The sequence below is a fragment of the Protopterus annectens genome, chromosome 11.part0, assembly GCF_019279795.1.
Source record: "Protopterus annectens isolate FY-2018-M chromosome 11.part0, PAN1.0, whole genome shotgun sequence".
Taxonomy (NCBI): Eukaryota; Metazoa; Chordata; order Ceratodontiformes; family Protopteridae; genus Protopterus; species Protopterus annectens.
The window spans coordinates 3,838,614-3,864,275 of record NC_056745.1 but is presented as its reverse complement, the minus strand read 5'-3'; positions in this window follow the sequence as shown (position 1 = coordinate 3,864,275).

Genomic DNA, 25,662 nt, shown 5'->3' with positions numbered 1-25,662 from the left:
GTGCGGTTCTTGGGTTTGGGAGGGTGGTCTGTAGCAGGTTATAACCTGGAAGCATTTTTACCCACTGTTAGTTGCACATGGATAGTCTGTGATGCTTGGTGCTTTGCCACCAACCTGGAGGTGTGGGTATCTTTGATGAATATCGATACTCCCCCTCCTTTTGTGGTTCGGTCCAAGTTTTGGGGCTGAAAAGCATGGTATGAGGTATAACCTGGTAGTGCTGGGGTGCCCTCGGTAGGCCTGAACCAGGTATCTGTTACTGCACAGATATCGATGTTCTCCATGCTAAGGAGAGTTTCGAGTGCGTGCATCTTGAGGTTTAGACTTCTGGCGTTGAGTAGCATTACTCTTAGTTTCTTATCCCTTGTGATACCTATGGAGGTGGGTTTGTATTTTGTGCCTTGCCTAACAAAGGCACTATGGGGGTAGCAAGAGCCTTTGCCAATATCCGAAAGCCCAGGGGTGACAGGTGCAAGCTGTCCCTAGCGAAGCAGGTGGTTCAACAGAAGGTGAGTATGTGAGGGTGTAGTGCCTGTGATTAGTTAGCAGTGGCATATATGACTGCTCACGTGGACAAATGCCAGGTAAGTCATATGCAATGTGCCACAGGCAACGTACATGTGAACAGGACAAACAGTGATGTTCTGTCAAGTGAGACATGGACATACATATAGTAAGCTATGCAGATGTCACTAGGAGTCCACAGAAGCTCTGTAACTCTGCATTGCAGGTGGGATCAGTATTCCAGGGTAACTGCAAGCAAACATGCATGCAAACAAAGGTACAGTAAGCAGGACTGCATGTAGTCCATTGTACAACAAACAAGCTGTACCACTTCCAGTAGGTAACACTGCAAATATGCAGGCACTATGCACATGTACATGGAAATACACAGGTCAGATGGCTAGGGTCCAGTCTCAGCACACACAAGTGTACAGACCATGTACCATCAGGATGTACAATAACTGGATGGAAACCCATGTGCTCATACCTGCAGTAATACACATGTCAAATAACAGACACTGAGCCTTCACTCAGTGATTCCATACTTAGTAGGATGTATGCTACCTGGCCTGCCACCACAGTATCCCTGACATGTATGGGGACTCTCCCTCCTGTGACAGTTAGTTTTGTGTGTTGGGGCTGTCTAGCATGGTATGAGATGTGAGCTTGCAGTGCTAGGGTGCTCCTGTGTGTCCTGTACCAGTCATGTAGTACTGCACACATATCAACATCCTCAAACATCCGCATTGCAGAGTCCAGTGTGGGCAACATGTCACTTGCAGTTTACATGTCCATCATTGCATTAATACTTTCATTACCTTATCCCTGTGCTACCTATGTATGTAGCCTTCTGTTGACATCCTTACCACCAGTATGCCAACATGTGCAGATGATACACTATGGTACTTACCATGGGTGTAGACAACAGTACATGACAATCATACCCTTACTGCATCAGGCATGCTGTGATATACCCACAATTATATCAGTACACAGTACTGTTAACAACATGATACTATTACTACACGTCTATGTAGTCACCCTGTGCATCAGCAACATGTTAACCTGTACCTGCACTGATGTTACAGATTGCAGGAGGTGGCACAGTTTCATCATATGCACAGGGTGTGAACTTGGTATGCCTGTGTCAGCCACCGATACCACCAATTGACATGTATGTGTATGTGTGTTGGTGAGGGACAGCAGTACAAGGTGGGGCAATGTTGATGCAGTGTGTGCGTGTATGCGGTAGCCCTAGGTGTTGTCAATTCGCATGTGTGTATGGATGCACACAGTTCCACCTCATGGCTGCCATATACTGGTGTTTGTGGACAGCCACAGACTGTACCTGCCAGGTCATACAGATCAGTGTCTCTGGCCACGGACACGGTACCTGTGCCTTGCAGGGGTGCTACGGACCGTATCCAGTACCAACCCAGACTGGGTACTGTCATCAGAAGCAGGTGTTCATTGACTGGACACAGATCCCTGTCGGGCCTGGCCAGAGCCATGTGCACGTGGTCTCCTGGGGCGGTCTGATGAGAGCACAGACCCAGCATTGCTGGGGCTGCTGCTGGCACTATGGGGGTGGCCGCGACCCTGTTGTCGTCCGTGATGACTGCCAGCTGCTGCTGTTGCTGGCATATGCCCACGTCGATGCCTCAACCGTCCACCGTAGCCCTGGCTCATGGACATGTAGTTGTGGAACCGGTCTAATATGTCCCCACAACGTCTGTCTATGACATCGGTGAAATTACGGATGGCAGCCGCAATGTCACGCATACTGTCAGTCATGGCTGTGCGACATGCTGTCATCTCCCTCAGACCCTGTCTGGTGTACCGTTCCATACGTGACTGTGCCTGCATGACAGCCCGAAACATAGCTGAAGTTGTAAGACCTCTGTGGGCACGTCTGACAGGGGCAGTACGCCCACGGATGCTCCCACAAGAACCCCTGGACATCTGTCTGTGTGGTACCATCTCAGGGCCATGCCCATGGCTGCTGTGTGGGGACGCATGTGCCACAGATACCACATTACCCTGGTCAATGCCCACTGTATGCTGTCCATCACCTAGGGACATTGGTGACAAAGGGTGTATTGGCAGGATAACTGTGTGCATTGATGGGGTTGACAGCTGTGTACTGTCAATTGGCTGACCAATGATGGACCCTGGCATACCTTTCTGTGCCATTACACAGATGTCATCATTATCAGTACCCATGGCACCTGATTCAGGTTCCCTGCTGCATGACACCAGAGCAGCACCAGAACCTGTGGGAGGGAAACAGGAAACACAGTTTACAATGTCTACACAATATTACCAGTGATGCACACATCCACACATGCACAGGTCCACACATGCACACATGCACAGTTGCACACAGTAGCACACAGTTGTACACTACTCAGTATGCGAGATATCAACACACAGACACAGACACACCTGCATGCATACACAGAGCACTACTCAGTGAGCCTAATATTACTATTACTATCAAGACTATTAAAGGTATTGTTAATACACACTCACCAGCATGGATAGGCTGCATTGCTGTTACACCGGAGGGACCTGCAGAAGTGAGGAAACTAATGTCAGCGGGCACAACTGTGCCATTGTTACTGAGTATGATACAGGTCAGTAGTACAACAGTCGCCTTTCACAGGTCAGCTGCTGATATTGAGGATATCACACTTGCACATTAAATACTATGATGACAGCTACAAACCAAGGACACACCTCACACATGCATTAACTACCAGTGTACACAACAGTCAACTATACATATGGCATATTACCTGCATGCTCATAGTCTTGCTGCTGCGTGGCTCCAGCCTCCATCATAATGCATGTCTGCTGCTGTTGTTGTTGTTGGCGGGCTGGAGCCACTACACTCATGAGTAGTCCCTCCAGTCTGGTGAGTGGGGGATGTGTAGCCACCCCACCACCTGTGGTGACCTGTTGCTGTGGATATCCGACGCACGCTGATGGACATGTCTGATTAAATCACTGCAGTGATGTCGTACCTGCTCATATGTCCTATTATGCGTGCCTATGTCATTTACCTGATGGACCAGGTCTTGCCACAGTGCAGCCCTCTCCTGCTGATTCTGGCTGGTGCGGGAAAAGAGTATTGCATAATCCCGCACCAGGCTCTGGTGTATCTCCTCATCCTCAGCTGCAGAGTAAGCTGGATTTCGCGGGTGAGCCATGTTCCTGAAAAAGGAAATAACATGATATCAGCAATATATGTCAGCAGAATCTGGCACACATACTACACATGCTACTCGACTGTTGTGATACAACATATCTCACATATATAGCATCTGTCTGTCTATTAGTGGATACACATGTAAATGGCCAGGTATCAGTGCTCAGCCAGCAACTGTGCAACAGTACCTGGCACACTCCATACGACATACTACCAAACCCCAGCAGTCAGAACACTGATTCAGGTCCAGAGCACCTCCTCACTCTGGGGTTTGTATCTAGGTACTGTATGGGGTACATCAACTACTGTGAGCTGACCACAAACTAATTGCCCTGGATATACATATCCCACCTCCACCACCAGCACAAATGACTATAGTGAATAACATTGCAAATGCAAACTTTACACTTTGTAACGGTGACATGGTATCCTTTCAGCCCACTGGGCCAGTGGAAGACACAACCCACAATGCTGACCCCTTCACAAATGATTTCTACGGACATCTCTGAGAATGCATAGATCATGCAATCTCATATAAGACCAAGACACTCTCCACAAAGGGACAGCATCCAGTCTGGTGGACCCCAGCCATAGACAGATTGTATTACAAAAGACAGAAGCTACTGCAAGACAGAGCATAATTCCATAAAGGGAAGGCATGTCTGATCAGCACTAGTAAGAAGCTATTTTCTCTCATACAAACATCCATGGGCAACTTTGAGAGGGAAATCAACAGGGACACTACAGATAACCACAAGGCCTTCTTCAGTTATGTTAGCAACCTGGTCAGAAACCCTCCACTATGCTCATAGTTAGTACACAACAACAAATAATTCACTGAACCCACAGATATTGGCAACATTGTGGCAGACAGGTTCAGTGCAGGTTTCTCCCTCTCCCCCAAAATAAGACATAGTTATCCCAGCTGACTGTAACCTCCCTGTCATCACAGATGTCCAGGTGAGAGCCGCCCTCAGGAAAGCAGAATACACAACATGAATGGGACCTGATGGTATCCCCGGTTGCATGCTACATGAACTCCAAGAGGAGCTAAACACACATATAGAAGTGCTATGTAACACTAGCCTGACTACAGGATATGTACCTGTACACTGGCGCACAGCAGCAGTGGGTTTTTTTTATTTATTTTATTTTTATTTGCAGTTGGTTTACCAGGATAATCCATTGGGCCAAAGAACCTGTTTTCAATGGAGTCATGGCGAGAAAAGCTCCAGAACTAAGTATGTTACAAAAAGTGACTCATGCTAGTTATACAAAACTATAACAAATTACAAATTATATAATAATCCAAAATATTTTGACACCAGAAAACAATTTCAAGTAAATACAGAAGAAATAACTATGAAAGAACATTAGATAAAATTAATAGATTATAGATAGTAAAGAATATTGCATGAAAAAAATTTTGAGTTTGTATCATATTCTGAAATACTGAATGAAATTTCTGAGAAATAACAGAAATTTATGAAGGAAGCACTTAGGAGGTGAGGCCTAGTGCAGTTTTCCCTATAATATGAAATGATAATGTATATTAGTTATGGGTAAATAATCAGGAAGAATGCATGAGGAATCAAGGCAAAGAAGGAAGATGGCAATTGCAAGTAAATTAGCTATGTGGGGTGGGAGCAAGAGCATTCCCACTTGGATACTAGGTGGGAATGAAGAGATCTTTTAAAAATAAAGTGGTTGGGGGTGGTGCGGATGGATGATGGTAGAGAGTTCCAAAGGTGGGCAAGGACAAAAGATAGAAGATTTTTCCCTGGGGACGAGTGGGTTTATAGATTTCTAATAGATTTTGATTGTTGGACCTCAATATTCTATCATTAAGGTGCATTTTAAAAGCTGATGAAAGGGAGGGACAGAGAGAGGAGTTGAAAATGAGTTTGTGAGCAAGAGTTAGTTGAGTGTATGTGAGATAGTTAAGAAGCTCTAGCCATTTTAGTATATGGAGAGAGGAACAGTGGTGTGAGGAGGACTTGTGGTTGGCAGCAAACTTGGCGATTTTGTTATAGCAAGAGGAAAGTTGGGTTTTTAGGGAGGACTGTAGATTAGTTAGGAGTGGGGCTCCGTAGAGAAGGGAGGGGATAAGAAATGAAGTAGAGAGAGTGATTTTGGCAGCAGGTGTGAGGTATTTATTTTGCCGGTACAGCATACCAAGTTTTTGGTGGGATGACTGCTATGTGTCGTCCGTGCCACTGCAAAATCGCCAAGTTTGCTACCAACCACAAGTCCTCCTCACACCACGAAGGAGGCACCTCTACATACCAATACAATACAACACAATACAATACATTACAATACAATACTATACAATATGAGAGGGGGGTGAGAGCGACAGAGGGGGTGGGACAGGGGGAGTGTGAGATCGTCATATACAGTCATACCTGTAGATAGTCAGATCTGTCTGTCTATGTATATGTATCTACATATATCTATATCTGTATGTGTGTATTACATATATATGTTTGTACATATTCTATCTATCTACATCTGTCTATGTATTCCTACATCTCTCTCTATGTATGTATACATATATGCATATTATATATATATATATATATATATATATATATATATATATATATATATATATATATATACATATATTGACATACATACGTATCCATATGATAGATAGGTATATCAACATGTTTGTTTACCATACTGTATACACACACTAACATACTGCTAAACATACATAACTGTGAAACCTACTTTGTACATTGCACTACAACCTACATTCAACCTACATTGATATGTGCACATAGATGCTCTCACATACAAATGTATGTACAGCCTTCACTGATAGTTGCTGTATGTCCCCTGCCCTTTGCACATCTTCATATACATATGGATACAGACTAATGACACATATGGAGGGTTCACAGTATGTAGACTTTTATAGTATTACTTTACATTACCTGTGTTTGTCACAGCTGCTTGTGTTGCCGTCTGGTTTTGTGTCCTGCTGCTCCACTTGCCAGTTGTCAGCTTTCAGGTGGCTGTTGCTGACCAGTTTTGTTTGTGTATGTTTAATTTTGTTTTTCTCTGTCTCTCTCTCTCTCTCTCTCTCTCTCTCTCTCTCTCTCTCTCTCTCTGTCTCTCACTACCTCCACATTGTGCAATGAAAGTATTGCATGTGTGGACTGGGAGTACAGCATGCTTTTGTAGGTATCTGCATATGTCCATGTGATGGCCTCTGCACCAATTGTTAGCCAGCATTTGCTAATTGCATGCAGCCAGTTGTGTACTGATTGCAGTTCTCACTGTGATTTCAGAACAGTGCTATAAAAAGGTATGTGAGATAGGTGTAGCCCTTTCAGATTTTAAGGGCAGGGACCATGCTGGTATGCTGTGGACACTGTTCTGTGAGTGTAAAGGTTAGTATCTCTCTCATATTTCCGGCTGTGTTGTAGATTAACATTTCTCCATTCATTTCTCCAGTTTCCTGTACTAAGTGTGTATGTACACTGACACCTAAGACTACTACTACTATTGTTAATGTGGGTGTGTGTGCTTTCCTGTGGGACATGTGGTGTAACTGGTGTATAGCAGTGGCTCTTGCACTTTGTTGCTATGGCTTCAATATTTGCCCTTTACAGTCACTACTTGTATGCCTGCTAGGTGTCTTGACTGTAGTGTGCTGCTGTGGCTTTCCTATTTTCCATGTATATTCACACCTTGGAATGCTTGCTATATCTGCTAGGGTGTTACAGCATGCAGTGTGGTCTGGCCATGGTGTGGGCCTTGACATCTATTAGGGTATTTGAGTATGCTGCTGAGCAGGCCCCAGAGACTCTCAGGTGCATCTATCTGCCTCATGGAATGGTACATATCAGTGGGGTACACCCATTAAATTGTCTGGTATTCTGCAGTTTTGACTGTGGGATAGCATGAGCATATGTATTACTACACTATTTCTGCCGTGCAAGTGGTGCATACTTTCAGGACTTCATAGTTACCATTGCATGTGTTGTAACACCTTTCTGCCTACTGTTTGTACATTTCACATGGAGTCTGTGGGGCATCCCTGTAACTCAATCACTGTTGCTATGTCTAGGCTCTTAACTATTCAAATATGGCAGTGTCAGACCTCTCAAGTGTACAGATATTTGCAGGTTGTCCACATTTCTGCCTCATATTTTGGTCAATATCTCATGCACAGCTCTTTCTGGCAAATCACTCTGGGCTCAAGTCAGAATATAGTGACAAACATTTAAGTTTCAGACTTCATACCCTTCCAAACATCCAACAAAATGCAGAACCTGTTACTCTCTGAACTGTCTAAGTTTGTTGTAACATTATTTGGAATGTGTCCCTGGTTTTGGCCCTTTGCTCCACATATTTTATTACTTGGTCCGGATGTGTTCCTGTAACAGGTTGTGGGGTATGGGCAGTGATTATCCTGCTGTGAGTATGTGTGTGGCTTGCAAGGTGCTACAGTGACATTATTACCTACTAGCTACCAACTAGCATGGCTGTTTCTGTTCACACACTACTATTATAGAAATCCACTAGATTTGACAGTAAATATACATGACATGCTTTGTGTACTACACATCCTATATTTCCTTTACATTCATTCCTACTATTACATGATATATTTATTGTAGCACAATAATGTTATATAACAGTCATGGCTTAATGGTAAGTCATGCAGACTACTATTTCCAAGGTCCTGGGTTCGGGACTGACAGTGGGATTTTATTTTGCTTTTGAGCAGACTACAGGACCTGTCATTCAGAGTGACTAAGGCACTTTTAAGCAGTTGTAACTGGGTTAGCTCTGGTTTGCGCGGAGCTCACGCATGCGCACTGGTGTTCAGCTCTGCGCACACCCGCTTACAACCACTTAAAAGTGCTTACTCTTGCGCACACCCGCGCTATTTTCGTTGAAAGAAATGAAAATGGGGAGACAGGAAAGTGATGAAAAAGGGGTCACAAAGAGGGTAAGACAGTAGGGAAACAAGCTTGGGCTTTGCAGGAGGGATGTAGGTAAGGCCCATAGCTGCCCATTTCTTCATCAGCAACAGCTGTGCATATGTTTGTAATTTGGTGTGACATTTGAAACCTTCCACCCCTAAGAGAGGTATAAGGACAACAATAATACTTGTTGTACAGCCAATTGTAATTGACAGTTTCCATGTCCAGCAGACATGTGTGCGAAATGGGCAGCTATGTATGGGGCGTAATTTTTTTGTGGGTACAGAGTGCCCTTTTTTTTTTCAGGTGAGAGTGGTATGTCAGGTAAAGGAAGTTGGTATAGCTGGGGAGGTAGGTTGGGTAGGGCAACAGACAAGACAAACACGACTCATACAGGGGTGGTGTATGACACATGTGGGGGGGTTACACAATTGACGGGGACGGATGTTTGGATATCCAGAGCCCATGAGCCCACAGATGGCAACAGTGGAACTGATATCCCCACCCATGGGCAGTTGCCACTGTGCCTTCACTGCCCAGGACGGGGCTATGCTGGGGGCTGTGTAGGCCGGACAGCAGGCATGCCCGTTAGTTGTGCCACCTGTGCCTCAAGCTGGCGTAGGGGCCCAAGAACAGCTTCCTGGATCTCCCTATGCACCACAGTCTGGACGCTATGGAGGGTGAGTGGTGGTTCTCCTCCGGCCACACTTGTAGAGGGGGGACGAGCCCCATCCCCTGCAGTGCTTCCACCCGCAGGTGGCACAGGGCCACCGGAGGAGGGTCCGGACTGGGCACTACTGCCAGGTGCACTCACCAGCTGAGGTGGGAGAGGTGGGTCCGCTGGAACCCGCCTTCCCTGTCGTCCTATGTTTTGCATTATGTCATGACAGTTTGGGTTAGTAACATACAATACCATTCGCAATTAGTTGTAACAGCATGCATTAGTATTCCCATTAACCAAACACCCAGATATTCACACCATTGAACAGCGAGCATAACACATGCATAATTTGAACAGCAATACACAGTCCAACAACATGCAGGGTTGATTGATGGCAACAGGCCATCAGGTTTGGATGTATGAACAGGACGGATGCATCAACGTACATGCAAATATGTATGACCCAACAGGACAAATGTCCAGGGGTGTTAATTGTGATTGCACATACCAATTTCACGTGGAATGGATTATATGTGGTTATAGGGTAGGGTGAAGAAAATATAATTAACACCTTCAAATACCAATACATATGCTGTACATTTCTAATAGCTGCAGATATATACACACTACAGTTCTACCTACAGTTTCCTATGTGATAACTACTTCAAGTTGGTGATAGGAATGTTACTGCTACATCAATATACATTTTCATTTTTATTCATACGCATTCATATCTGGCTCTGTTCAGCTACATCACCCTGCTACATTTGCTTTATATAGCTATAGACAACTGTGGATATTTGGTATTTCAGACAATCATACTATCTGCATATTGCAGACTGAGAGCAACATATCCAGATTTTGGGATACACATTCCAGCTGCAGGAACATTTTGAACACATTTTGCAGTTTGGTTCTGCTTGTCACATTCATTTCATTCTGTACTGACTGCAGTATACTTTATTCAGGAGTTATTACTACTTTATTGGTGGATTCATAACTCTTTCTCACACTCTCTCACTTGTTTTATTTTTACAATTCAGGATGGTACTTACTTCTAGGCTTTATTGACATGTTTTACCTGTAGTTATTACAATCCTTTCCAACAGTCTCACTTCTGTCATGTTTCAGTATTTCAACAGGGATATATTTCACACGTGTTTTGCTCATCTTCTGCAGCTGTATTTTCAGCCTGCTGCAGGTTGTGTACTATTATATTACAGGTGGGGCATCTTTATTTCAGACTTTATTTCAGACATTTTCATTTTTCTGTTTGGATTACAGACTGCAACACACTTTTGTAATCAAGCAATACTTGCAAACACTCTTACACTGTTACTTGCACATTTTATTACTTAGTGACTACACTGCACTCTTTTGCTAACTGTCATACTTTTATATTTATTTACAGTTACAGGGAGAGGATTACTGACCTGCCTGGTGGCGCACCAGCCTATCGCCATAGGCTCTGCGGTTCGCAGAACGGACACCTGCAGCTGTAATATAAATAAAGTAATATTGGAATACATATCTCCATAATATCAGCTAGGTTAATTTCTTACATACATAATTAGATGTAACTTAGTCAGTAGTGGGGCGTTGGGCATTTGCCGGGCCTCCTGGATCCAAAGGTTCAGTTGGTCCTGCTTCCATCTCTTCAAGTCAGCATGGTGGTGACGGACCTGCTCACCAGTCCTTGGAATCCCTGTGGCACTGGTAAGATCATGAGCCAACCAGTCCCACGCATCAGCCCTATATGCTCCCCACAGGACCTGGCCCTGCATGAGTTGGGCCTTATGATTGTGGACAAGAAGCCAAACCATATATTTGGACTCCTCAAAGCCCAACCTCTGTGCTCGAAAGCAACTACCCTCACCTACTCCTGACATTCTGGCTGCAAGTTAGTTCTACAATCGGTTATGCTGTGTATTCCCGCCTATGGGGCTTATATATGCCGTTTTTCCCGCACTTATCTGTGATTGGCCATTTTGGAATTGTATCAGCTTCACAAAACCAGCTTTGTCATGCTCCTCTTTCTATTCATTCCTATATATTTGCTATTACTGCATTTCTAAGTACAGCTGTCATGGCTTAGTGGTTCAGTACCTTGACTATGGTGCATGGTATCCTGGGTTCGAACCTGGCCACTGCTTTTTATATTTTATGACTGTCTAGACAGACTAGGAGGTGTGTCTGTGTAAAGGCAGTTTTGTTACAGCTTGCTCAACGTTGCCCGTCGGTTAGCTTGTTGGTGCGGTGCGCAGCTCCGCGCAAACGGGTTACGCTGGTTTACGCTTCATTTGGCTGTCAGCACGCATATTACACTCAGCTCAGCTAGGGGCACACAGTTTCAGCGTGTTAAACCACTGCTCACCTACAGGCACTCATTTTGCACCTGTTGAACCACTGCTCACCTACGGGCACTCATTTTGCACCTGTTAAACCACTGCTCGCCTTCGGGCACTCATTTTACACCTGTTAAACCACTGCTCACCTACGGGCAGATGCACTCAACTTATTAAACTGTAGCTCAGCTATAGGCACATCTGGCATCTTTTATTATTTTGTTATCTCACATTTCTTCAAAATAAATGGCCCATTTCATTACATTTTACATAAAATATAATTTTATATGTGTACATATATGTCAGGGACTTGTTTCGTGCTTATTTCACTAAAAATAAAAATTGATGTTGTGGGGGTTCGAACCATGACTCCCTGCTCTTCAGCCAACGTCTCTACCGCTACGCTATTGCTTTTTGGCTTACTTTGCATAGTTAGTTCTTATATGCTTTTCCACTTACTGCTAACTGTGGCTGAGCTACAGGCACGCCAGCAAACAGCGCACTCACGGGCAAACATCTTTACAATTTAAAAAAATATAACATGCTCATTTATATAATTTTATGTTCATAATCTGTGGGGGCATGTGTTGTGTTGTGTTTATTCACATTTCTATGTACTCTGTCGTGGGGGTTTACTTTAGGCACTTTTACTCATCTGGGGGCGTGTCCGTTTGCAGGGCTCGGCCTACGGACACGCCCCCTACTGTCTTCCACGGACCGTGTAGGCCTTAGGTGTGATTCAGCATGCCCTCATGCATATGCATGACATGCTGACATCACACCGTTTAACTGCAGCCTCCGTGTAAGCCTTGTAACTCTTACACGGAGGCTTCGTGAATCCTGCCCTACATGTTCTATGTTGATGTACCTGTTATTTGTATATTTTATAGTTCTCTGATATTTGATATATCTGTATACATTCTCTATGTACCTTAAGCAATTGCATTACTGCTGATTTGTTTTGTTGTTTTTGTGGACCTTTTCTCCCCAGGCCTCTGCTGAAAAAGGACCTGTGTCCAGTCGGACTTTCCCGGTTAACAAATGTGAAATAAATAAATTTCAGCTTAACTTCTCCAGGATCTTGTTTGTTAGACTGCTCCTAAAGGGTACACTTCACTTGAGACATCCCTGATTTATTCTATCTGCATGAGACTTGAATTTTGTAACAGAGAACCTTACTCGTCCTTCTCCTAACTATTCCAGTTCTGCTACTCTGAAAGTTTTTTTTTAACATTTATAATATTCTTTACATGAACCAGAAAAACTTTTAACAGTACTTATAGTGTATCAGTGCACATCTTACCTATTCAAACTAAGTTATTAAAATTAAAGTAAAAATCATATCAACTGCTGACCATCTAAAAAAACTCCAGCTGTACTCTGTGGTATATCGTCTACTCAGAGGCCATCTCTGCTTAACATATAAGGCCATGTCAAACCCTGAGCTGTTGGACATGCTGCACTTAAAGAAATCCCAATCCCTCAGAGCCACATGCTCCAAGGATCTATACTTGTCATCACAATGAACAAAACATGCTGGAGGGATAGGTTCCTGACCCAGAGACTCCCCATACTCTAGAATAGACTGCCGATACATGTCAAGCTGAGCACCTCCTTGGCCCTCTTCAAAGGAACCTTGATGATTGGTTGGGAGATAGGAAATTCACCCTGGGGATCACGTCAGTCACCCTACTAGACAGGGGTCCAGGGAAGTAAATATTGTAGGAAGAAATATCCAAGGAATTGTTATGGCTAGTCTTGTGTAGGCCCTAGGGCCGATAACTTAGTACCAAACTATGAATTTTATGAAAACATAATACAATAATAACACCTGTGATATTAAATATCTGTCTTCAGAATATCACAAACCAAATTGTAATTCATTTATTGTAAATAACAGTGAGAACAAAATATCTCATTATGATCAGGGGGAGAAGATGTAACATATTTTTTAACAAATTCTCCCTTAGAGAACACTTCTGGCTCTCTCACTCCTGGTGTTTTACGGCCTCAGCATATACCCCTCACTAACAGTACCAATGAGACATTCAGGAAGTTGTGTATAGTTTTCTTACTAATTAACCTTTCTTCTTCATCAGATTGCCTTCAATTAATTTTAACTCTTGCAATGTAAGGACTGCATTGCTATCCAAAATCAGATAATAACGTATTAAAGAAGTAATAATATAAACCTTAAAAAAATGTAAAAATAATACAAGTTTAATGTTGGTTGAACATTAAAATGGAGTAGATCACTTAGAAAGTTTTAATATCATATCTGTAAGTTCCCAAACTTTCAGACCCCAGAAAATATGAAGTCAAACAACACAATATTTTAATTTCAGTGCTGAGACAAACTAGAAAAAAAAAACTTCAGAAAAATGTGTGCCTTGGATGTCATGTAGAAACAGCAATGTAGGCATTGTCATGTAAAATGCAAAACCAGAGTTCACTGCATATGTGGATGCCAGATGGAGTTGTATCCGGACTCTGTAGGCATTTCTGTATCTATTAACCTACTCCCAGTCACCTCTCAGTCTACTAACACCATACCGCTCATCTGTTCAGATTTTCACAGAATGTCTGGATTTTTGCCTCACATTTTTAGTCTATCAATTTTGTGATTTTCAGGCAAATCACTGAGGATTAAAATCATTAAATAACGACACACATTTATGTTTCAATCTTTGTATCCTTCAGAAAATGCATGCTAATGCAAAACCTGTTACTCTAACAACCTTCTAAGTTTATATGAGCAATATTTAAAATATGTCCCTGATTTTGGGCCTTTGTCCCCTATTCCTTTTGTCTTTGTCCAGACTTCTTGTGCTTATAGGTTGAGAGGTATGACTGATACCCTTCTATAACCATACAGATTTTTTTAAGTTTCGGTAATCATTCTAGTTTTATCTTGGCCCTTGTTACATGTCTCCAGTAATCAAGTCATTAAGTCCAGTCATCAAGGTATTAACTCAGGCCTTAGAGGGAGATTTAAAGGGACCAAACTCATTTCTTCAGTCTGTCAAGCAAACCTTTGTATCCTATGCTTAAATTATCTGAAAGACTATTTCATCTGGATTCGTTACCAAGTATTTAATTCCCATAAACTAGCCATCTGGTCACAATAGTGTAAATTAGTACATAGCCACTTAAACTGGGGGAAAAAATTGATTCTTTGAAACCTTCATTGGAAAACATGTTGGAAACGTGCCCTGAAACCTTCATTTACAAATCTTTTTAAAATCTTTTTTGGAAGAATCTGAAGCATAAAATCAAGGAAAAATGCCTGTCTTGTCTGCAGAACTCCATTGTATAAATAATTAAATAACTTAAAATCATTTCTTGGATGCATATTACACAGGATTAACATGAGTTCCTTCCACCTAACAGTTTTAGTGGGGGGGGGGGGCTTGACACTTGGTATAGTTTTAACCTCCAAGTGTTACTTTAACAATAAAAATCTAGAGCCTCCTAACTCCCTCTTAAAATTAATTTATCCCACAGTTGCCCTCCATCCCAGAAAAATACCACAAACCATCTTTCAACCTTTGACAGGACCCTTACTGGAGAAGCAAGCGGAAATTATTGGGCACATACAGAATTTGGGTATGGATAAACATTTGAATGGCTTTATTACTTGGTTCACTTCCAAAACAAGACATTTCCATTGTTAAACATATTTCAAATATTAATCAGTAAAGCTCCATAGGAGAGCACTATTGAACCTTCAAGTGAATTGCTCAAAAACATGTTGAGACATTTAGGTTTACTTAAGAGCCACAAGTACATTCCTCCTTAAGTCCACTGATGGTTGTTAATTAAAGAATATAACCTTTCATTTGAAAGATTAACTTTGTACCCTGAACATTATCAAATTATTTTAAGTACTCCAATAATCACTGAAGATCAAGCAGAGGGTTATCTAGGGCAATTACTATATAATTAGAAAATAAATATACTTTTACAGAAATTCCTCCAAGAAATAACCCTCTGTTTGATACTGTCAAAATAAATCTGGCAAGGAGATATGGGATAGCCCTGTTTTTCACCTTTAGAGTGAACATTCAAAAAAGCCTCACATATACTTTTATTCCTACTGAAGATCCTTTGATTGACCCCATAAATTCAGTTGTGAAACCCATCTTTTGAAGAACAATGGTCAGAACCAACTATAGTCTACCCAATCCAATGAATTTTTGGAATCTAAGCTAATGATCATCAGGAACATACCCACAAAATGCATATCTTGGATTATAAAAGGGTTTTTTGAAATATTATCAAATATCTGCTACCACCTACAAACTGTCATTGATCCAAATGAACCAAACTAGGTAAACATGAAGCAACCCTTGCCTCTAAAATTGACTTAAAACATTACAGTTATAGTTTAATACTAACACAAACCAACTGAAGGAAAGCAGAAGTATTTTTGTGTGTGTATAGGAATAAAAGAAATAATAATAATAGCTTCATGTTAAGATTAAAGTGGTGTTTCATCATGCAAATCTTTCATCAGACCATAAAGTATCAAATTTATCTTTCCACAGTTTCTAGTAATCAGTGGAAATATCATCCAAACTCTACAAAAAAAGCACTTGGAAGGTCCTTCAAAAAAACGAGCAACGTAAACACGAGAAGATGGCTTTATTGTGACAACAGACACACACCTCCACACATATTTCTGCTGGCTCTTGCATTTTATGCTCCTACTGTATCTTCTTATGAGATATTATGGAATGTCTTTTTACTTGAAAATGTCACTTCTTTATTTTAAATTTTATCACAACTCTTGTTCTCCTTACTTTTCATACCTATAGCAGCCTTCTGCTTAATTTTCATCTATTAACATAGTTTTGTACAGTTAGTCTCAAATTTTTGGCTTCTTTTAGTCTTTCACTGAGCTATACTAATTATTTTCTAAAAAACCCATTGATAGCCCTGTTCCTCAACCTATCATTGTCCCACAAGTGAAATGAGAAGTGTCTTTGCTTTAATCTGCAGTGCATTGAAAAGAGCAAAATGCAATGGCAAATGACCTAAAAAAAAAAAAAGACATATCCTGTGTGAAAGCTCTATAAGCATTACTTGTACAATAACTTTATACATAATGTTTCTGGTAATATATGCACTATCCAACCTAGATCAAACACGCTAACAAGCAGAATAATAGGTGCATTCAGACATTCAACAATAAACATGTCTCAACTAAGCACACATACGAACAGTACACTGCAAAAATAAAACCTCTCGCATTGATAACTATGCCTGATTTGGTCCTGCCACAATATCGATGGACCTTGTAACATGATTCCAGGATCTTTCACCTTCCTGAATGTTGAGTAATTTTCACATTACAGCACAGATGGCCTTTAAATCAATCCATGGTGAAATATAAAGACATTATTACACACACACACACACACACACTTCTCTGAAATTTTGACCTGGAAAACTCTGTTTCTGACAGCTTTCTTCTCTACCACAAGGAAAACTGAACTGCTGGATACTTTAATATTATTGTTTTAGCTCACTGGATTTATGCCACTTATTTTTTTCTTCATTGTAAGCATACTGTATATAGCAGTATTAAAGAAAACCACCACTTGTGCCAACAGGCACACTAACAATTCAAAAAAAAAAATAAAAATCCCAAACCACAAGGAATAAATGAGAACCTGTTTATTAAAACACAAATGACTAAGCGCTTTTACCTTACATTCAAAGGCTTCTTCAGAGTCATTTGCCCTTAGTACAACACCCCCCTTAAATAGCATATTTCCCTATTACAACCAACCACATACCTCATAATAGGTTTGAATAAACACAACTTCAGTTTAAAGTGATATTACCTGACATATCAAAATAAGAACTTGTTTCTCGTATTTTAAACAGCTAATGTAAATTGTGCAACAAAGTTAAAAAACTTATTAAAAAACAATTTGATACATTTTCAATAATACTGGTATCACTTTATTATTTTTAACTTTATAGCCAAAGCCCTTTGTTTTAATATTGTCATCAAAGGAATGTTGTCGTTGAGCCCTGGTGCAACTGTGGAATTTAACCTAAGTTACCATCTTAACTCTCTTACATCATCCTCCAATTTTTCATCACCTCCATTTTCTTTAAATAAAACTTTATCTATCACAAAAAAGATAGACCTTTTGAAGTTAGTACATTTGGTACTGTGACAATAGACAGCATTATGCATGTCCTTGTTTTTAATCACTCTAAGGTGCTCACTAATTCTGTCCTTGAGCCTCCATGTAGTTTTACCAATGTAGAACCCCAGGCAGGATGTGCATGTTGCTAAGTAAACCACCATAGATGAATTAAAATAGCATTTTCCAGGACATTTTAAAGAAAAATTGCTACTGGCCACGGAAACATAAGGGCTGTCATTAATGAACTTGCAATACCTGCAAGCACCACATTTAGATATTAATGACCTGTAGTCCATTTTTTTATGTCTGTCACCATGTCCTTACAAAATATTTTTCATGTTTTTACCCCTACTATACAGCACTTGGGGTTCTATCCCTAGTTTTTACTTTGTCTCTTGTTCCAAACAAATATCCCAACATCTGTTAATAATAATCACTAAACTGGGAATCTGGTCATTGTAACGCAAAACAATAGCATCAACTTCCCTTTTCTCAGTGGTTTCTAATTGACCACCTCCAGTTCCAAGAATGGGTCTATAAAATAAGTTTCTTTTCATGGCCACTTCACGTTTTGTTTTTAATCAATAACTTTAATGGGTATCCCTCTCAATGAACAACCCTATCAAAATGTACATTTCTTTCTTAAATAATGTATCATCAATGACAACTATTAAAATGAAGTAAAGTGCTGAAATGTACACAAATGACTTCCAGGAGACGGGTCCAAAACCAAATGAATTCCAAAGTATTTATTAAGCGCTTTTCGTCTTGCCTAATATCAAAACTTCCTCAGATAAAACAGGTGATTTAAATAAATTTACAGACTTATGTCATGTGCTAAAACCATCCAGTAAGAAACTTTTCAGTAACATCTCAATAACATCTACTAAAAACACAATACATAAACATCTTATCTACTTTTTCCTATAACTCTATTATATTCAAGTGTGTTTTTATAGCATATATAACATATATAAATTAAACAAATATTCATCTATCCAAACTTTTAAATTCATTTGGTTGTTGACCCATCTCCTGGAAGTCATTTGTGTACATTTCAGAAGTTTTTTGTTTGTTCAAAATGAAGTAAAGTGTTTGAAAAGGTTTCCTTCCTATAGATGGTACTATGTAATTTGTTGTCATCTTCATTTACCCAGAGGTGTATGTCGAAAAAGTCAATTTCTTTGTATTTCCATCTACTGGTAAACCTCAAGTCCCTTTCTCAATAGGTCAAAATGTTTTTTTACCAATATCTAGCTCACTAAAGCTGTAAATTGTGAACCCTTGTTTTTTGATGCTGTCACATTAAAAAAATATATATATATCTGCATTTGTTTCAATATTCATGTCAAAATCATGATAAAAATCAGTCTCATTCATTTCAAAGTTACATCCATCTATAATAAATTGCTTAACTACAACTTCTACTAGTTCCATCCCCCCCACCCCATTGTCTTCTATTGTAAAAATTGTTCTGTTGATTCCTGGTGTTTCGGTTCACTTGATTCCTCAAGCGTTCTGACCTCCTTAACTGGGGTCTTGCTCTACATTTTGACCTATTGAGAAAGGGACTTTCTTTTGTTCCAGATTTTAAATCCGATATAGCTGATATCCTAATAAGTTTGAAACGGTATGTAAGACAGTTGAACTTTCAAGGGTAACCCACTTCAAACTTGAACTGGTGATTTAACAATTTAAGGCAGAGTTTTTATTTCCCCCAATAATTTTGAAACAGCACTTTTTGAGAAAATGTGCAAAACAGACATTAGGAAAGTGACAACAGGGAGGTTACATTGGCAAGGGAATTTAACATCAGAAGAAAGGAAAATTCTCACTGATTTGGACAGAGATAAAAACATCCGAATCATGTAACCCGACAAAGGTGGAGGGTTGGTCATTATGCCCCAGACAGATAATGTGTCAAAAATGTTTGATGTTCTTAATGACCCCTCCACCTACAGTAAGGTGTCTAAAAATGAGGTCAATAAAGCCTACATGAGAATTGATTTCTTTCTGATGCATTTTTCCAAGGAGTTATTGACTAAAATGATTTAAGATTTCTAACAGTTGAAAACCCATTAATACCTAAGATTTTCAGCATCATAAAATCCACAAGAATCCACAGAACCGACCCTTTAGACCTACAGTAGCAGCTAAGAGATCAAAAATGGAGCCACTAGCAGCATGGGTAGATAAATCTGTAAGATCAGTGGTGAGGGATGCTGAACATATTGTCAGAGATTCCTGGCATTGTCTGGAAAGACTTGGATCAAATAGGGATGGAGGTTATTCCTAGATGTTATTAATCTATTCTCTCTCATACCACGTGGTTGAATTGGAAATGTTTCAGGAAAGTTTGTTGAAAAATGAGAAAATAGACAGGGCAAAAGTTAATTTTCTAGTTGAAGCCATGGAAATTGTATTCAGAAACAATTTTCTCTCATTTGCAGGGGAGCTATTCCATCAGATATCAGGGGTGGCAATGGGGGCGAAGTGCGCCCCTGTATTTGCAAACCTGGTACTTTTGGAATGGGAAAGAAAATTTATTCTTGGCACACCCTTTCTGGAAAAAATAAAATCTTACAATCGATTTTAAATGACATCCTGATTTTATGGCAGGGAAACAAACAAGAGGCTCTTGATTTTGTAGAATACTTGAATATCACAACCTCAGTTTTGAGGTTTACCAGTAGATGGAAATGTAAAACACCTTTATTTTTGCATGTTTAACTGTCAGGGTGAGGACAGTAGAGTTGTGTAAGTAAACTTACCATAAAAGTAGATGTTTGAATGATCACTGCTACAGTATCCTAAGCTACATGGGTTATATCCTGCCTAGGATACAACAGCTGACCAGCTTCCAAAATGTCAGGGCTCCTTCCATGTGCCCAGTTAGCCAACTCAAGCTAAGCTGACTAAAAGACAGGTTTGGGTGTCAAGCCCTCCAGAGCTTTCATGCCAACTGAGAGGTGAAGGGCGAGCCCTGCGAGAACATTGCCAGGAAAAGCAATAACACTTGTCCACACACCAAAAAAAAAAAACAAGGGAGATGGTGGGAGGGAGCAGGCATTGCAGTAGTGATCAGTGTATGTTCTTCATATTGATCACTGTTGCAGTAGTCTTAGCTATATGGGTAAATTAACATTGCTTAGAAGAACATCGGGAAGGTGGGAAGGGAAGGGTTCAGGGTCCCTGGAGAATGGTCCTAGTGAAGCCTGACCATTGCCTGGAAAAGGAATCTAAATTGTATGGCTTTGTAAACGTATACAGAGAGAATCAAGCTACAGCATTTAGAACAATTCTAGAGTCCAACCATTTCCAAAAGCCATAGATCAAGCCAACTTGGAGAAGGTCTGTTTTGACATAGGTTGTACCTTTTTCTTACCTTCACAAGAAATGAATAACTGATCAGAAGTTCTTAAAGATTTTGTTCTGTCAAGATAGTACCTGGCTTGTCTGTTGACATCAGGTACTAAGTATTCTTTCTACCTCATTTTTGAGTTCAGGGAAGAACACAGGGCAATGGTTAGCTTCGCTTAAAGTGCAGTTGTATACTACTTAAGCAAACAAAGCATCAATTCTCAAATAAAGCCTATCTCTGTGAAAATGAGATAAGACTGACCCACAGTAAGAGATTGCAACTGATATAGCCTTCTTGCAAAGGTCAGATCAATTAAGTAAAACTGTTTTCCATGTTAACAATCTTAAATCAGCCAGATGAGCTAGTTCAAAAGAGCAAGTTCCAGTTTCTCTAACACAAAATTAAGATCATAAGGAGGAGCTACTAGTTCTCCTGAAGGTTTCTTATGCAATTCCCCTTTCAAAACATTTTGACAAGATAATACTTTGAAAGAGGGGATCCATGGGCAGACATGCTGAATGGCCAACAAATGAACCTTGATGGAGGAGCAAGATAGGCCACTAGAAAGTAACTCACACAAATATTGCAAAACCAAAGAAACACTAGCCCCAAGTGACTACTGATTATGCTGTTGGCACCGACTAGAAAATCTTTACCATTTGCTTATATTTGATTTTTTACTGGTAGTCTTTCTTGCCTCCATTAGCACTTGGTGCATGTCCTCAACAAACAGGTGGCTAAAAGGTGTTAAAAACCTATCATCCAGGCAGTCAGTTTAAGTTGAGTAATGCTGTGGTGTATCAAACACCCTTGCTCTTGTCTGAGTAGATCCATTGTGTGAGGAAGCTTCTGGTAATTGTCCCTGGCCAATTCTAAAAGAAGGGAGAACCAGTGTTGCTTGGGCCAGAAGGGACTCACCACAATGATCTTGGAGGATTCCTTCCAAATCTTCATAAGTACCCTGTATATCAGTGGAAAGGGTGGACAAGCATACAGGAACATTCCTATCCAATGAAAACTGTCTTCCAGACCTTCTCACATGGAGTTCTGTAGCAGAATTTTGCCAGCTGATTTGTTTAGTGAGGAGACAAAAAGGTCTACTTGAGGACCTCCCTACATATGGATAAAATCTTGAAAGGTCCCTGATCAAGTTTCTATTCATAAGGGTCTGTCTTATTCCTGCTCACCTTGTCTGTCACACAGTTTTGGTCTGATAGAATGCAGGAAGCCTGTAGAGTGAGATTGTGCCTCTAAAGCTATACCCCATGGTAACATGGATAGTCTACATAGGTAGTAAGTTCTGGTTTCCCCTTACTTGTTTATGTACAAGTGCACAACACTGTGGTATTGCTTATAACAATCAGTAGTAGTCCTGGAGATCAGAGGTGATTCAGAGTTGAGTGCATTGATAAGGGCAAGCATCTATTTTACATTTATGTGCCTGCCTCTGTCATTGTCCCAGATACCTTTCAATGTTATCCCCCTTGACACTGCTCTCCAAACAAATTATGAGGCATCTTTGATCACTGACTGTACTAAGTCATGAAGAAAGAGAAGTGGGAAACCTGGATTCAGGGATATTTGATGTCTTCACAAATGGTTTCTCTTCTCATAAATCCCCAAAGTAGAATCTGACAAGATAATGGGTGTAGGTGCTGGGACTAAAGAGACTTCAGATATTACTGTAGTATTTCTCATATGGAGTCTTGCCAGAGGTTTCATGAGAATCATAGATCCCATGAAAGCCAGAATCTTGAGGTATTCCCTTGTAGTAACTAAAGTCTGGGTGGAAAATCCCTGAAAAATATCTAAACATGGGTCTAAAGAAAAACTCTTTGTACTGAGGCATTCAGCAGTAACCCCAGGAACACAATCCTATGTGGTGGAGTCAAAAAAGACTTTTGAATGTTGTCTTGGAATTCCAGCCTGCATAGGAGATCTCTCAACCAAGTGAGAGATTCCTGTCACTTTGAAAATATATTCTGCAAAAAATAAGCAAATCATCTAAATATGGAAAGATGTGGACACCTTGTATCCTGCAATGGGTTGTGACAGGAGCTTGACAATTTGTGATCACTCTTGGAACAGTGGATAACAAAGGGGGTAAAGGCAGAGAAATGATAATATGATCCAGATACATAAAACATTAATGGTCATATGCAGCGACACAAAGTAAAAAATATGAATTACTCTGCTTTTTTTTGGGGTAAGTACATTACCTTATTCATTTACTTCTCATCTATAAAAATTCTCTACTTTGATTAATATCATATAATTTCATATCTGAATGTGGTGTTCCACAGTTCACCCTTCACTCATTTCTGTACCAGAGCTGCGCTGCAATGTTGAGGTGATTACATCACATTGGTGTTGGAAGCTACCATTTTTTGCTGAGTTTTAACCAGAAAGCACTCTGCTGAAATTAAATTACATACAGCAGTTATTTCTTCTTTTTTATTTGATTAAGCAGGTATTTTTTAGTAGCATTCCACTCCTTTTACAAGCATGGCAACATATCTCAGTGGGTGAAAACATGATTTCATTGTGACTTAGCACTGAAATGTGTCCTTTTTAATTTAAAGGGAGCAAGTAAACTAAGATTTATGTGGTAATAATCCACATTATAGCAAGCAGATGCAAAGAAAGGGGGGGGTAAACATCAGAGAGGCTATGATCTCCTAGGTTTTGACACAAGATGAAGCTAAGAGGGAGAAAGACAAAGTAAAACAAAACAAAAAAAAAATTAATGTATTAAGTATGCCATAAGAAAAACAGGCTGCAAATGGAGATGAAGGTTACTAGCAAAGTGGGAAAACTGTTAAGACTCCAGTGTGTATTAAAATGACAATAACCTAAAAAAAACTTGGCTTTGCAGTATATTTTTAATGTTAGATGTATTATTATTTCCAAATGTAAATTTGAATTAAAAAATATTCTGAGTAGGCATACGGTTTAGAGAAAATGGAATACATCTCTGTCCACATTTTTTTGGGACAGTGGTTGAGTATTGGGGGTGCTGTGCAAGAAGGAATAAGAGCAGAGCACATCACCTGTAAGTACAGCACCATGAGAGTAAATCTAAACTTGAAAAAAAAAATTAACTGCACCTAATTTTTGTGTATTCAGAATGAAATTACTACATAAGCTCCTGCAGTACACTGTTGGTATACAGTAAACCTGAGCATTCATTTCACAGTTTTTAATGCATTATATACAAACTAATGTTCTCTTTTGTTACTACATAATCTATTATATCATTAATATATTATTTATTGCATGCCCTACCACAAGAACCTCTTAAAAACAAACAGTCATTTGATTTGGAGTTTTCTGGCAATGCAATGATGATTTAGTGCTTTGGTGGGGATACAAAGAAGAGTTGTTTGAGTAAGAAGTATATGGAACTCTGAATAAGTATTCTGCAAGGGTACCACTAGGGAAAAGTGTAATTATGGAGTTGTTTATACATGGATTTGACATGTAATTTTCCCAGCAGTGTGACTGACTAGCCTTTTCCAGGTGTTGTCCTCACTACCCATGAGGAACAACTGCAAGCCATTGATTCTTCAGTTCTCCTCTTCAGTCAGCTGTAATAACTTCCCAAAGCTTCACCACTCCCTGCATAGCTGTCTGTATCACCAGATGCTGGTCATTCATCCCATTATCCAGTATCCAGATAGTTTACAAGGCAGTGTTTCCTTTGGGTCCCCTGCTGTATGTTACCAGCTTCAAATTGCCACCAGCGTCAAATTGCCACTCACAGTCCAGTACATAAGTAGTAAGATATTTATCTATCTACTGTGTCTGCTACAGCTTATCAGCTGAAGTCTTCTTCCAGGAAAGGGAGTCAGTAAGTTACAAGGAAAGTAAAGAGCACAGAGCAAAAAGAAATACAGATGTCAGCAGTCATTGCATCTTTTAATAGCAAAACTCAGATTAGAGAGAAAAGATGATAAAATACAATAATGTTCTCTCAGTACTCACTACGCTTGAAAAGTGCTTATGCTTTTGTGTAAACTGCTAAAAAGTGACTCTGTGCCTGCAAATTCTTTCAAAAGTGAGAAACATAACTTTAAAATTTTTGTAAAGGCATGCTTACCTAGACTCATAAGGAAAGCTGCTGAATATATACACATTGTTAAAAATGGACAACAGTGTAAATAGTTTACTTTTTCGATAAGGAATAATTTTGCTTTATCTTATCATGATGCCGCCATTCTTTTAGTTATGTGAGACGAGTTTCACAGTCTCAGATCGATGATCAACAATATGACTTTCTCCAGTTTTATAATGTAATTTCTCCAAGGCATGGAACAGCCTCTATCACTCAAGTTTAGTTTCTAGTAAGAAAATAATGAGATAGTTTGGTCAACTTGGATAAAACCTTAGTCACTGAAGGATTACTTTTTCTCAAAGAATCCTTATTTCTGTGGGAAGATGAGATAATTTCGAGCCACCACAGGAGCCTGCGAC